This window comes from Magnolia sinica, chromosome 5 (genome assembly GCF_029962835.1).
Source record: "Magnolia sinica isolate HGM2019 chromosome 5, MsV1, whole genome shotgun sequence".
In the NCBI taxonomy this organism is placed as follows: Eukaryota; Viridiplantae; Streptophyta; class Magnoliopsida; order Magnoliales; family Magnoliaceae; genus Magnolia; species Magnolia sinica.
The window spans coordinates 52,016,478-52,029,094 of NC_080577.1; the positions used below are offsets into that span (position 1 = coordinate 52,016,478).

Sequence of the window (12,617 nt, forward strand, 5' to 3'; positions counted from 1 at the left end):
ATAGTCCATGTGGATTCGACCTCGGTCTTACTGAGTTATTAGTACATTGCGACCCTACACTTGGGGTTATGAGCAGTATCCCATAACTTAGCATTTTCAGCGAGTTTATCAAAATAATCCCATGCATCATCGGCTTCCTTGTTCATAAATTCCCCATTACACATCATCTCCATAAATTGGCGCAGAGATGAGGTCAATCCCTTATAGAAAAAGCTTGTTATCCTCCATGTTTCGTAGCCATGTTGTGGACATGTATTTATAAGATCCTTAAATCGCTCCCAACATTAAAAGGTCTCATCTTCTTTTTGTGCAAAATTCATGATTACTTTAATTAAGGTATTCATTTTATGATATGGGAAGAACTTTTTAAGGAACTCCCTTGTCATCTCAGCCCATGTGCCAATGGACCATGGTCTTAAGGAATGTAACCATGACTTAGCCTTTTCTTTTAAAGAGAAAGGAAACAACTTCAATCTTAATGTGTTGTCAGACACATTTGGGAAGTGTAACGTAGATATGATCACATCAAACTCTTTCATATGCAAGTATGGACTTTCAGATTCTAGTCCATGAAACTTAGGAAGGAATTGAATCACCCCCTGTTTAACATCCACTATTCCTATATTCAATGGGAATATTATGCAGGAAGGTGTGCTCACCCCTGCCAGTTGTAAATAATCTCACAGAGTACGAGGCGGGGTTGTATTCTACACCTAGTTTTCATCTTGAGCTTCTTTAGCTGGAGGTTGAGGTTGATTTGTAGCCATCACTTCTACTGATTCAGAGGGTCTCAAGTGGTGTCTAATCCTGTGATGGATAGGTAACCCTTTAACTAATCCTCCTTCACTCAAAAGACGTAGAGTGTTATCATGGACCCACTTGGGCATGAAACACTTACAATGTTCAAATAACTAAACAAAACTAAACCTAATGAAAAAGAAAACTAAATAAAGCAAATAAGAAATCTAGAAAAGATAGGGAGAATTAGAAAGAGGTTACTAGATTGGAGTTGTTATGTTAAGATCCTACAAAATAGAAAACAATGTTAGTTTTTAAAAACATAAAATCCTAACCTAAAAACAAAGCAGAAAAATTAACCCTAATCTTAACCTAATTCTAATACCACTTAATCTCAGGAAAAAAATGCAGTCGTAGTTGTTGAGGGTCAAATATTGCATATTGGACCCCATTTAATCTTGGTTTTATGAACATGATTCTGCTTAATGTTATATTTTATAAATGTTTGTGTTGTAAGGTGAATCCAAGAGCTTAGATTGAAAAGAATGTTAAAAGCACAAATTTAATGCTCAAGAATCACAAAGCCAAAGGTTGGATCTTAGAAGACCAAAAATGAAGAATTCACATTCCAAAGATCCAAGAAAACCAAGTGAGCAAAGAAGAGAATTGAAGACTTGAAGTGAAGAAAAGGAACCCTAAAAATCTGCCTGCTTTAACCAGTCTAAGCTTGTCCAGTTTAAGCTCCTGCTCCACTAGTCGTGGAAACTTTGACTCGAACTCCAACATCAGATTCTAAATTCGTGCAATCTTTGACTAGTCAAGGGTAGTCCTCGACCTGTCGAAGATGGTTCTCAACTAGTTGAAGGTAACCCTCGACTAGTCGACGGTTACGTAGATTTTGCGAGGACTGCGTAAAATTGAGGCGGCTTTTAGATTTTTTTCAACTTGATGTGAAAGTTGGAGTTGCACAACTATAAATAGGAGTCCCTAGGATGTTCCTAGGCGTCTTCTAGGGTTTGAGGAGTGGAGCAAAAGCATGGCGAAGCCATCGCCAAGAGTTTTTCCTTCTTTTTTCTTAGTTGTTTTTATGCTTTTCTTAGGAGATTTTAGTTCAATCATGTCTACGGTTGGCTAAACCTCTTAGCTATGGCTAAGAGGTGAAGCTTGTAGCATGATGGGATGTTTCTTTTACTTTGATTCATGTTTATGTTGAACCTTCTTTGATTTTAGTTTATTTTTAAAGGAATACTTTTAGTTCTTATTGGTTTTTGTGACTTAAATTATAGTAGATCTGCAATAGCTTTGAGTATCTTCTTTTCCTGATTTTGAGATTGCGGGATTGGTAAACCCTGTTGTTAGCCATTGTTTCATAGGCACGGTTTGGTGATGGAATCTCTTCCAATTATCACAATTCTCCTCCATTGAGAATTAGGTTAAGGAAAGTTCAGATTAATCTTAATTTTATATCTTCCAATTGGATAGGTTAAGACTACAATTCCAATAGTGTGACTTGAATCAAGTAAGAGGGCTTCCTGATCTCTACAAGTGGATCCTTGGAAACTCTAGTTACCAGCTATGAATTTGTTAGTTTTAATCACTTTAATCATAATTACTCTCTCAATTAATTCAAATTTAGATTCACATCTTCTTCTAGTTCTAATTCTAGTTACTTTCAGAATACACACAAGATTAGTCCTTGTGAATTCGACCTCGGTCTCACCGAGATTATTACTGCATCGTAACCCTACACTTGGGGTTATGAACAAGTTTTTGGCATCGTTGCCGGGGATTAACAGTTGTGTTTTTTTTCTTTAGATTGATTAGTTTTAGAAACAGGTTAAGATTAGGATTTATTTACTTTCTATTTTTAAGATTAAGGTTTCTCTAGATTTTTTTTTTAGAAACTAACTTAACTTTCATGTTTTGTAGGATCCAAATATAGAAACTTCTAATTTAGTAATCTCTTTCTAATTTTTCTTTCTTTTTATTTCTCGATTAGGGTTTTTTTTTCTATTTTTAGAAACTTTCTAATTCTAGGATCACTTTTTTTTTTTTAGAAACTAACTCATCTTTTTATTACTGTTTTTATAAACTTTCAAATTTTAGAATTTCTATTTTTAGAAAATGATTTCTTTTGTTTTGTTTAGCAGGATCTTAAATTAGGAACTTCTAATTTGGTAACTTCTTTTTAATTCTCTTCCTTTCTTTTTTCAAAATTCTTATTCCCTCTTTCCTTTTTAGGTTTAAGTTAGAATCTGAAATTGAGGACTAAGAGTGTTTCATGCCGAAGTGGGTCTGTGGCAACACTCAACGTCTTTTGAGTGAAGGAGGATTAGTTGAGGGGTTATCTATCCATCACAAGATTAGACACCACTCGAGATCATCAGAGTTAATTGAGGTTAAAGCTACACATCAACAGGTGAATTAGCCGCAACGTCAAGTTGTGAAAGTCTAGGATGAGAATGATGTGCACCCTACACACCCGCCTCATACTTTACGACATTACTTACAACTGGCAGGGGTGAGCACCCCTTCTTGTATGGTTTTTTCAGAAAACATAAGAAACATGGATATCAAGCCTGGAATGATCCAACTCCTTCCAAAGTTCCTTGGACTTGAATTTGAAAGTCCATACCTTCACCTGCAAGAATTTGATGAGGTTATAGCCACTTTATACTTTCCTAATGTGTCCGAGGACACGGTTAGGTTGAAACTCTTTCCTTTCTCCTTGAAAGAGAAAGCTAAGATGTGGTTGCAGTCACTACGTTCGCAATCTATTAGCACATGGAATGACATGATGAAAGAGTTCATAAAAAAATTCTTTCCATACTATAAGACGAACACCATCAGGAAATCGATCATGAACTTCGCCCAAAAGGAAGATGAAACATTCTTCCAATGTTGGGAACGGTTCAAGGATCTCGTCAGTTCATGCCCACAACACAGTTTTGAAACGTGGCACATAACAACTTTCTTTTATGATGGACTGACATCTTTCATGCACCAATTCTTTGAGATGATGTGCAATGGGGAATTCATGAATAAAAATATTGATGAAGTGTGGGATTACTTTGACAAACTCGCTGAAACCGCACAATCCTGGGACATCTCCCCAAAATCGAGCACCACCTTTAGGCCCACTTAATTAAAGGAGAGGGGCAGAATATACCTTCTGAAAGAGGATGATGATATCAATGCTAAAGTGGCTAATCTCATAAGGAATTCAAGGCCATAGAACTAAAGAAGGATAAGGCCAAGGAAACTGTTTGGGGTATTTGTGCTTGCAACGTTCACACAACTGAAAATTGTCTAAAAATACTTGCTTTTTAAGAGGCACTAAATGAGCAATCTAACGCTGTGATTAATTACCAAAAACCTTTCAATGGACCCACCTCCAATACATACAATCCTAGTTGGAGAAATCATCCAAACTTCAGTTGGAGGAATGGACAAACGGCTACTCAATGATTCCCTAATCAAATTCCAATTCAAGGGAAACCTCAAGAGGATCCTGTTCAAAAATATATTCGAGACCAAGAGCTACTCAACCAGTATCAGATCAGTATTGGGAACACTTGCGTCATCTATTCAAAGTATAGAGTCGCACTTAACAATTGGGGGAAAGGGGATGCTTCTTGCATAACCTCTCCCCAATCCCAAACCGCAATATAACATAAGTAATCACAGCTCTTTAAATCAGATAGAGCAAGTTAAATCTATCACCACTCTTAGGAGTGGGAAGACCATTGACAAAACTATTTCGATTAGGGCTGAAAAGCCTAAGGACCCAGAAGAGAACAACAATGATAAACCTAGCACTGCTCCACAAGAATTAGAACCGTAACTTCAAGGCAAGCCAATTGCCCCATTTTCTGAACGGTTGATAGCACCAAAACCTCTCTCTAACTCTCAGGACATTCTAGAGGTGCTTAAGAAAGTGAAGGTCAATATTCCTATACTAAATGCAGTAAAACAAATTCTTTCATTTTCAAATTTCTGAAAGACCTATGCATGACTAAGAGGCGACAAAGTATCAAAAAGAAAATTTTTTTTGACAGAAAAAGTGAGTGTCATCCTTAAGCAAGATGTACCACAAAAATATAAAGATTTTGGTAGCCCAACCATCCCTCGTGTAATTGGGAACTACCGGATTGAGCACGCACTTCTTGACTTAGGAGTGAGCGTAAATATGATTCCTTACTTGGTATACGAACAACTAGGTTTGGGTAAATTGAAACCCACCCAAACCACATCATAACTTGCTAATCACTCAATCTATGTACCGAGAGGGATAATCGAGAATGTGTAGGTTGACAAATTATACTATTTCGTAGATTTTATCATCTTGGATACTCTACCCATCGTGGATATGAGCACTCAAATTCTCGTATTTTTTAGTTGCCCATTCCTTGCCACTTTAAACACAATCATTAATTGTAGGAATGGAGTCATAAGTATGTCTTTCGGAAATATGACATTAGAGTTGAATATCTTTTTCAACACAGGCAAACAGTTAGAGGATGATGACGATTCCCATGATATTAACTTGATTGACTCTTTCGTGGAAGATATAAACTCTTATGACCTTATCCTCTGACTCTCTAGAGACATGCCTGACCCACTCCTATGATTTAGAAGATGATATGATTAGGAAGATGGGAACCATGCTGGATACCATGCTAGTACTTGAATTCAACTGGTGGAGGCCACAATTTAAAGAATTACCCTAAACTGATGTAGTGCCTCTATCGTCTAACCTCAAGGCACTGAAGCTTGACCTAAAATTCTTACCCTCTAATTTGAAATATGTTTATTTAGGTCAAGACGAGACATACCTGGTGGTGATTTCTTCCTACCTCAAGCAAGAACAGGAGAGTATTCTCATTTCTACTCTCTTTGATTATAAGGGAGCCCTTGGATGGTCGATTGCGGACCTCAAGGGAATTAACCCTTCGATTCGTACTCATCGCATTTATCTAGAGGATAATGCGAAGACCTCCTAACAAATACAACATAGATTAAATCCAAACATGAAGGAAGTGGTTAAGGTCGAGGTTCTTAAGCCTTTGAATGTGGGTATCATATACCTAATATCCGATAGTTAATGGGTGAGTTCAACTCAGGTGGTTCCTAAGAAGTTCGGAATCACCATCGTAACCAATGCCAAAAATGAACTCGTGCCAACTGAAGTTACTACTGGTTGGAGAATGTACATTGACTACAGGAAGTTGAATACCGTCATGAGGAATAACCACTTCCCTTTCCCCTTCATTGATCAAATATTGGAAAGGCTAGCTAGTCACTAATACTATTATTTCCTAGACAGGTATTCGGGCTACAACTAGATAGATATAGCTCCTGTAGATCAGGAAAAGGCCACATTCACATGTCCCTTTGGCACTTTTGCTTATCAAAGGATGTCATTCGGACTATGTAATGCTCCCGCCACTTTTCAGCGATGCATGATGAATATTTTTTCTAACATGGTGGGGCAATATTTAGAGGTCTTCATGGACAACTTCTCTGTCTTTAGCCCATCCTTCAGCGATTGTTTGAAGAATCTTAAATGTGTGCTGAAGTGATGTAAGACCCCGTCCATTCTGTACCATTTTCTATAACTATGTGCACGATGATTGACACCCTTGGCTAGACCTAAACTAGCCGTGTATAGTGCACAACCGACTAACCAGAAATCCAAGACTTCGAAACCTATTTCATATCGATCGCCCCATTACCGCGCTCGCGGAGGTACCACCTGTGCATCTGTACGACGCTCCATTAGTGAGATGCACCGCAAAGAATCGTTGGTGTATCATGTGCGCATGAAGCCATATATTCCATTTCACAGATGTGCACAATGCATGCTATGCACACATGCACCATGCCACACATGGGTGAGAGAATATCTACCTATGTGTGTGATGTCACACACCCATACCACTCCACCCTTCTCCAGACAGCACCTCATGCATGATGTCATCATACCATGCCACCCCATGTCTCATTTAATCTATCATTAAGTCCTAATCATGCATTACTTGCCATAATCCTTGCCTAAGCTAATCATAACCATAGTAATTTAACCTAACCACAATTTTAGCAAATTCTTTATAAATACCCCTTTAATACTTAACATTTTCACCATTTTCCTACCATAAGAGAGAGAGAGAGAGAGGAGTGATCTTGGTGGGCCATCAATCCCATCTCTTCCATCCATCTCAACCATCCATTTTCCTACCTGCTGATGCACTGGGACCCACTGTCTGGATGGACGGTGTGGGTATACCACAGACATACAGGTGGGTCCACACGTGTGGGACCCACCAGCTTATAAGATCAAGCTGATACTTATATTTTTACCTTCATCTCGACCTGTCCAGGCGGACAGGCAGCAAGCCCGTCCGCTAGACAGTCCAGCAAGGTGGGCCCCATGTCCTGCACCCGCTAGTATGGGACCCTCATATGATTACAACAGATAGATCAAATTGGGTCCCATCACAAGTGGGCCATCAAAGTGAAAATCAACGGTGGATCACCCACCATTAGACCTTAAACTTCATCCACCGATGTGTTCTAGAGCTCCAAGGGATGAATTTCAATGGTTGATATGAAGCTTGGAGGGTGGGATTGGGTGGGAGGAAGGTGGGCCACACAAAGCTTCCTTCTCCATGGAAGCTTAAACATCCACCTCTCTCATAGGTGTTGCTTGGGAGATTGGTTGAGAGAGAGAGAGAGATGATATAAGAGAGGGAGAGGGATGGTGAGTGATGGGTGTACCTGACATGTATGGGTTGTGTAAGAGAGAGAGTTGACTTTGGAGTTACTTGTACTTGACATGTGAGGTGATTGATTGATGGCATATTCTCTTGAGTTTATAAATGTGCAGTATTTTCCTAGAACTGAACGCGAGCCCACATCTCCTGGCTTGGGTATCGCATCTGCGTGCGAGATGTGGCATTGAAACCGCGGCGACGGTGTGGTCGCAAGGGTCCAAGTCTTGGGTTAAGCCAACTCAGATTGATAGGGTACGACTCAGGGATGCGTGCAAATATAATCTACGTGTCGCGATTCACCAGAATTCAAATAGGAGGACCGTGGAAGCCTTGGAATGGTACAGTCTAGGATACGGGCCTCACAACTCTCCCCTCCTAATAAAATTTCATCATCGAAATTTAAATCATAATACAACCAATATAGAGCTCACCAAGGGAGGGATATCCTATCGGAACACAACATACCAACATAATCATATACCTAAGAGATAGGGATAATGTCAACGAATCTCAACCTCTTGTTCTCAAGATGCCTCCTCAGCATTATGATGACCTCATTGAACCTCGAATCCCGGATCAGAAACGATCGAAACTAGAATACTATATACCCTCACAATCTAAACGGTAGGGAGATATATCAGAAAATTTCTAAGTTATTCAAACTCGGGAATCTAATCATTCTAAGTTCTCAACAATCATAGAGTGTAGGGTAGCTATTAGCAGATATGTAATGTTAGCTTCAGGTATTCCTAAGTTATGCTCTGATAGCAACTTCTGTCACGCTCCAAACTCGGAAATCGGGCTCACAAAATTCCTAATCGCCTAATCTGGTGTCGATAGCCTTCGTAGTACCCAATCCTCGGCTTTTAGCGCCCATACCCCAGATTTCTGATCATGGGATCCTACAAGGAGGATTTTCAACGTACATTTATTTCATAAGAAGCATAACCACAAGTTTACCCAAATCACAAAGGCAGCATCATCATCACATATCCACTAATATAAACAGTTGAATACAGTGATGAAAGGGAAATACATATATCAACAATCAAAGCTCCCGAAGACCACTGCACGCTCCAAGCTCAAAGCTGCTACAACCTAACATCACCTGCATACGTTTATCGTGCATAAGCTTATAGAAAGCTTAGAGGGTAGTATAAGTGTGTGCATAAGGTAAGTGCCAAGCACATAGATATCAGAGTAAGTGAAAATATTAGAAATCGATAAATACCATTAGCCTTATCCAGGCTATGCGATGCAAAAACATAATATAGGCCAATATCATATACTGAGGAAGCAATGTAGATCAGCTATGCAATGCGAAAACATAGTAAGCGAAATACCAGATACCGAGTCCACGAATACCGTCAACCTTAATTAATGGGGTGCACCAATGGGCCTCATATACATCAAGTGGGCCATATTAATGGGCCACACATACATCACTTAGGCCTCATCGTGCGGACCTCAAATACATAATAGGTGGGCCCTACACAAGGGCCATAGATACATCATATCAGGCTTCATTAGATAAGCCTCATCATATTTATAGTGGGCCTGATGGGCAGCCCATGGTCCAACAGAACAGATGGGTATACATCAAGGTGGCCCTACACTTATAGTAGGTGGGCCTGCACCTCCAAATGGGCCCACCAGATGAACAAATTGGATATACAACACATATATCGAGTGGGCCGCACATCTAGCAGACTGGACGGCGTGGAATACAAAAGATACATCATGGTGGATTTTCAACAGATGGATGACATGGAATACAAAACATACATCACAGTGGGTTTTCAACAGATGGACGGAGTGGAATACAAAACATACATCATGATGGGTTTTCAACAAAGGACGGCGTGGAATACAAAACATACATCACGGTGGGTTTTTTCAACAGATGGATGGACGGTGTGATAGACACAAGCATCAAGGGGGGCTACTGCACAGACGGTTCAGTTACAACACTGCATCATGGTGGGGTAATACATGGCACCATCCAGATGGACGATGTAGATGAAACACATAATATTAAGGTGGGTCCCACGAAATTTAGTGATGCAATACATAGCTATATAGCTGGTGTGGGGATCCCAACCAGTCCGTCTAGCAGGTGGGTCCCACATGGGGCCCACCACATACCTATATATTATAATATTATATATATATATAACAAAGCTACTGTCCAGAAGTTCAGATGAATGGATGATTTAGGTGTAAGGCACGTACACCAAGGTGGGTCCCATCCCACATGTGTAGCACATGTGGGGTAGGCCCCACATGTGCCAAATGGGAGGACGGTTTGCATATAACATATACCTCGTTGTGAGGTCCACTATACCCGCTGACGCACTGGGACCCACTGTCTAGATGGACAGTGTGGGTATACCACATACATATAGGTGGGTCCACACGTGTGGGACCCACCAGCTTGTAAGATCAAGCTGATACTTGTATTTTTACCTTCATCTGGGCCTATCTAGGTGGACAGGTAGCAAGCCCGTTTGCTGCACAGTCCAGCAAGGTGGGCCCCATAGGTACACGACATGGATTGCACATATCATGGTGGGCCACACACACACATCAGGTGGGCCACACCCCACATTATCATCTTCACCAAAGGAGAGGGAGAGAGAGATAGGTAGAGAGAAAGAGAGGGAGATCGGCATAGTGGAGGGCTCCGCCACTATGGGCCCCTCATACGATTACAACAGATAGATCAAATTCGGTCCCATCACAAGTGGGCCATCAAATTGAAAATCAACGGTGGATCACCCACTGTTAGATCTTGGACTCCTTCCACTGATGCGTTTTAGAGCTTCAAGGGATGAATTTCAACGGTTGAGATGAAGATTGGAGGGTGGAATTGGGTGGTAGGAAGGTGGGCCACACAAGGCTTCTTTCTTTATGGAAGCTTGGATGTCCACCTCTCTCATGGGTGTTGCTTAGGAGATGGGTTGAGAAATAGAGAGAGAGAGAGAGAAAGAGAGAGAGAGAGAGATGATGATGATGATGTAAGACAGGGAGAGGGATGGTGAGTGATGGGTGTACTTGACATGCATGAGTTGTGTAAAAGAGAGAGAGGTTGACTTTGGGGTTGCTTGTACTTGACATGTGAGGTGATTGATTGGTGGGATATTCTCTTGGGTTTGCAAATGCGGGGTGTTTTCCTCAAATTGAACATGGGCCCACATCTCTTGGCCTGGGTATCGCATCGATGTGCAAGACATGACGTTGGAATTGTGGCAATGGCGTGGTCGCAAGGGTGCAAGTCTCGGGTTGGTTGATTCGACTTAGATTAACAGGGTACGACTCAGGGATGCACATAAATGCTATCTACGCATCGAGGGTCACCAAAATTCAACCAGAGGAACTCGGAAGCCTACGGAACGGTACAGTCTAGGATACGGACCTCACAGCTCTCCCCTCCTAATAAAATTTCATCATCAAAATTTACTCACAATTGTAATGACTCAGAAAATTTCGTGCAAAGACTCGAGTACTACCTCAATGCTTTAGAAGTTAAATGTGGGTTAACTAGTGCTAAACTCGATTACCTGTGAAATTGGTACCAATCACTTTAAATTCGATCTATAAGACCTAAAACCTGCAGAATCGTTAGCGCTAGGTAACCCTGAAATCTAGATTCAATGCTAAATCCAGTTGCTCTCGGGAGTACTTAGAAACTTTGTATTGGACCTGGACCGCACGTCGAAAGTCTGATAGCAATAATCTTAGACCATTATGATCACCTTGTTGGGCTTGATAATCACCTTTAAAATCAAGTCCAGATGATGTCCGGAGACGATTTGCGTAAGTCCGGAGTAAAGAGTGTGAGAAAGGTGAGAAATTAGATATGAATTTATGAAATCTGAGTCATGTCACTTGTGCGCCGATTTTAAGCATTCTAACCGATGGATTCTGACCTAAATTCACCCTCGGATTAGGGAAGATGGCCCACACAAGTTAAAGTGCCGGTGTACCTGATCGAGTTTCGTTGACCGTTGAATTGAAATTGGTCCGCCATGGACGATCTGGAAACCCGATCGGACTGACAATTTAACTCGCTTAAGATCTAATATTAGTGAGCTTAAGTCCGACCGTAGTCAGAAAAAGGACCTCCAGAAACGCTCTTTTGGATCGGAATGGACCTGATTGGGTTATAACCTAAGTATACCTTGGACCTGGGGCTATTTCCATCAAGTTTAGGCCTATATAAAGACCTTAAAACCCTCACTCTCAACTCCATACGAATTTTCTAACCCTAGCTAAGAAAGAGAGAGGAAAAGAGAGAAAGTTAGAGAGAAGTTGGTGAATCATCTTGATATTCTTTCCAGTTAATCGGCGTACTTAATCCTTTGTTTCTGAATCGTTATTCCGACAATTCTAATCTCATTCTTGGGTAAGTTAATCAAACCCTAACCTGTTTTGGAGCTTAGATTAGTCTAGGGGTTGTTGTAGCTAACTTAATTCATGCCTTAGGTTGTCTAATTGCCGTTGACGAAGGTTTATCGTCTAAATCTATCCGTTACGCACTTTCTGGTGTAAGGTGCGGACTATATTCATATAGGTTATGATTTTCAAGGCTTTCAAAGTTGGTTGATGATTTATTATTGTTGTGGGTAAAATTTCACATGCCAAATGCGATGTTTATATTGCGTTCCTTATATATATGAACGATATTGAGATTTGTGTATTCCATGTATAGGTAGAAAGTATCGTATACGTATGAAAAATGAGCATGTGTTTGCCATGATTAATTGTCATGTATTCGCGCTAGTTGTACGTGTATCAACTCCTTGGTGAAAGGAATTGTTCAAATGTATGTTATCACCACATACGTCATGTATGTTAGAATATGTAGTCTAAGTATTGTAGAAATGTCTGAATGATTAAGTGTGTAATATATTATCTTGTTTATGGGCGTTGAGAAGAGATTCTCAACTATCTTATTAATGTATATGATTTCCCATATGCAATTTACATTATTTGTTTGTTTAAATTCAGGCACTACTTAGGTGTGAATTCATGTTAAGTTGAAATCCATCAAATGCTCACATGTTTGTATGATTGGAATTGTTGTTCCTTTACTATTCTAAATTG

At 40.2% G+C, this 12,617-nt stretch overlaps 1 non-coding gene across 1 annotated transcript; it reads left to right on the forward strand.

Annotated features, from left to right (window-relative positions):
- Positions 1-234: 234 nt before the first annotated feature.
- On the forward strand, positions 235-339 carry LOC131247536 (small nucleolar RNA R71). Its single transcript, XR_009171819.1, has one exon. It is a non-coding gene; the product is annotated as a small nucleolar RNA R71 (small nucleolar RNA).
- The last annotated feature ends 12,278 nt before the right edge of the window (positions 340-12,617 follow it).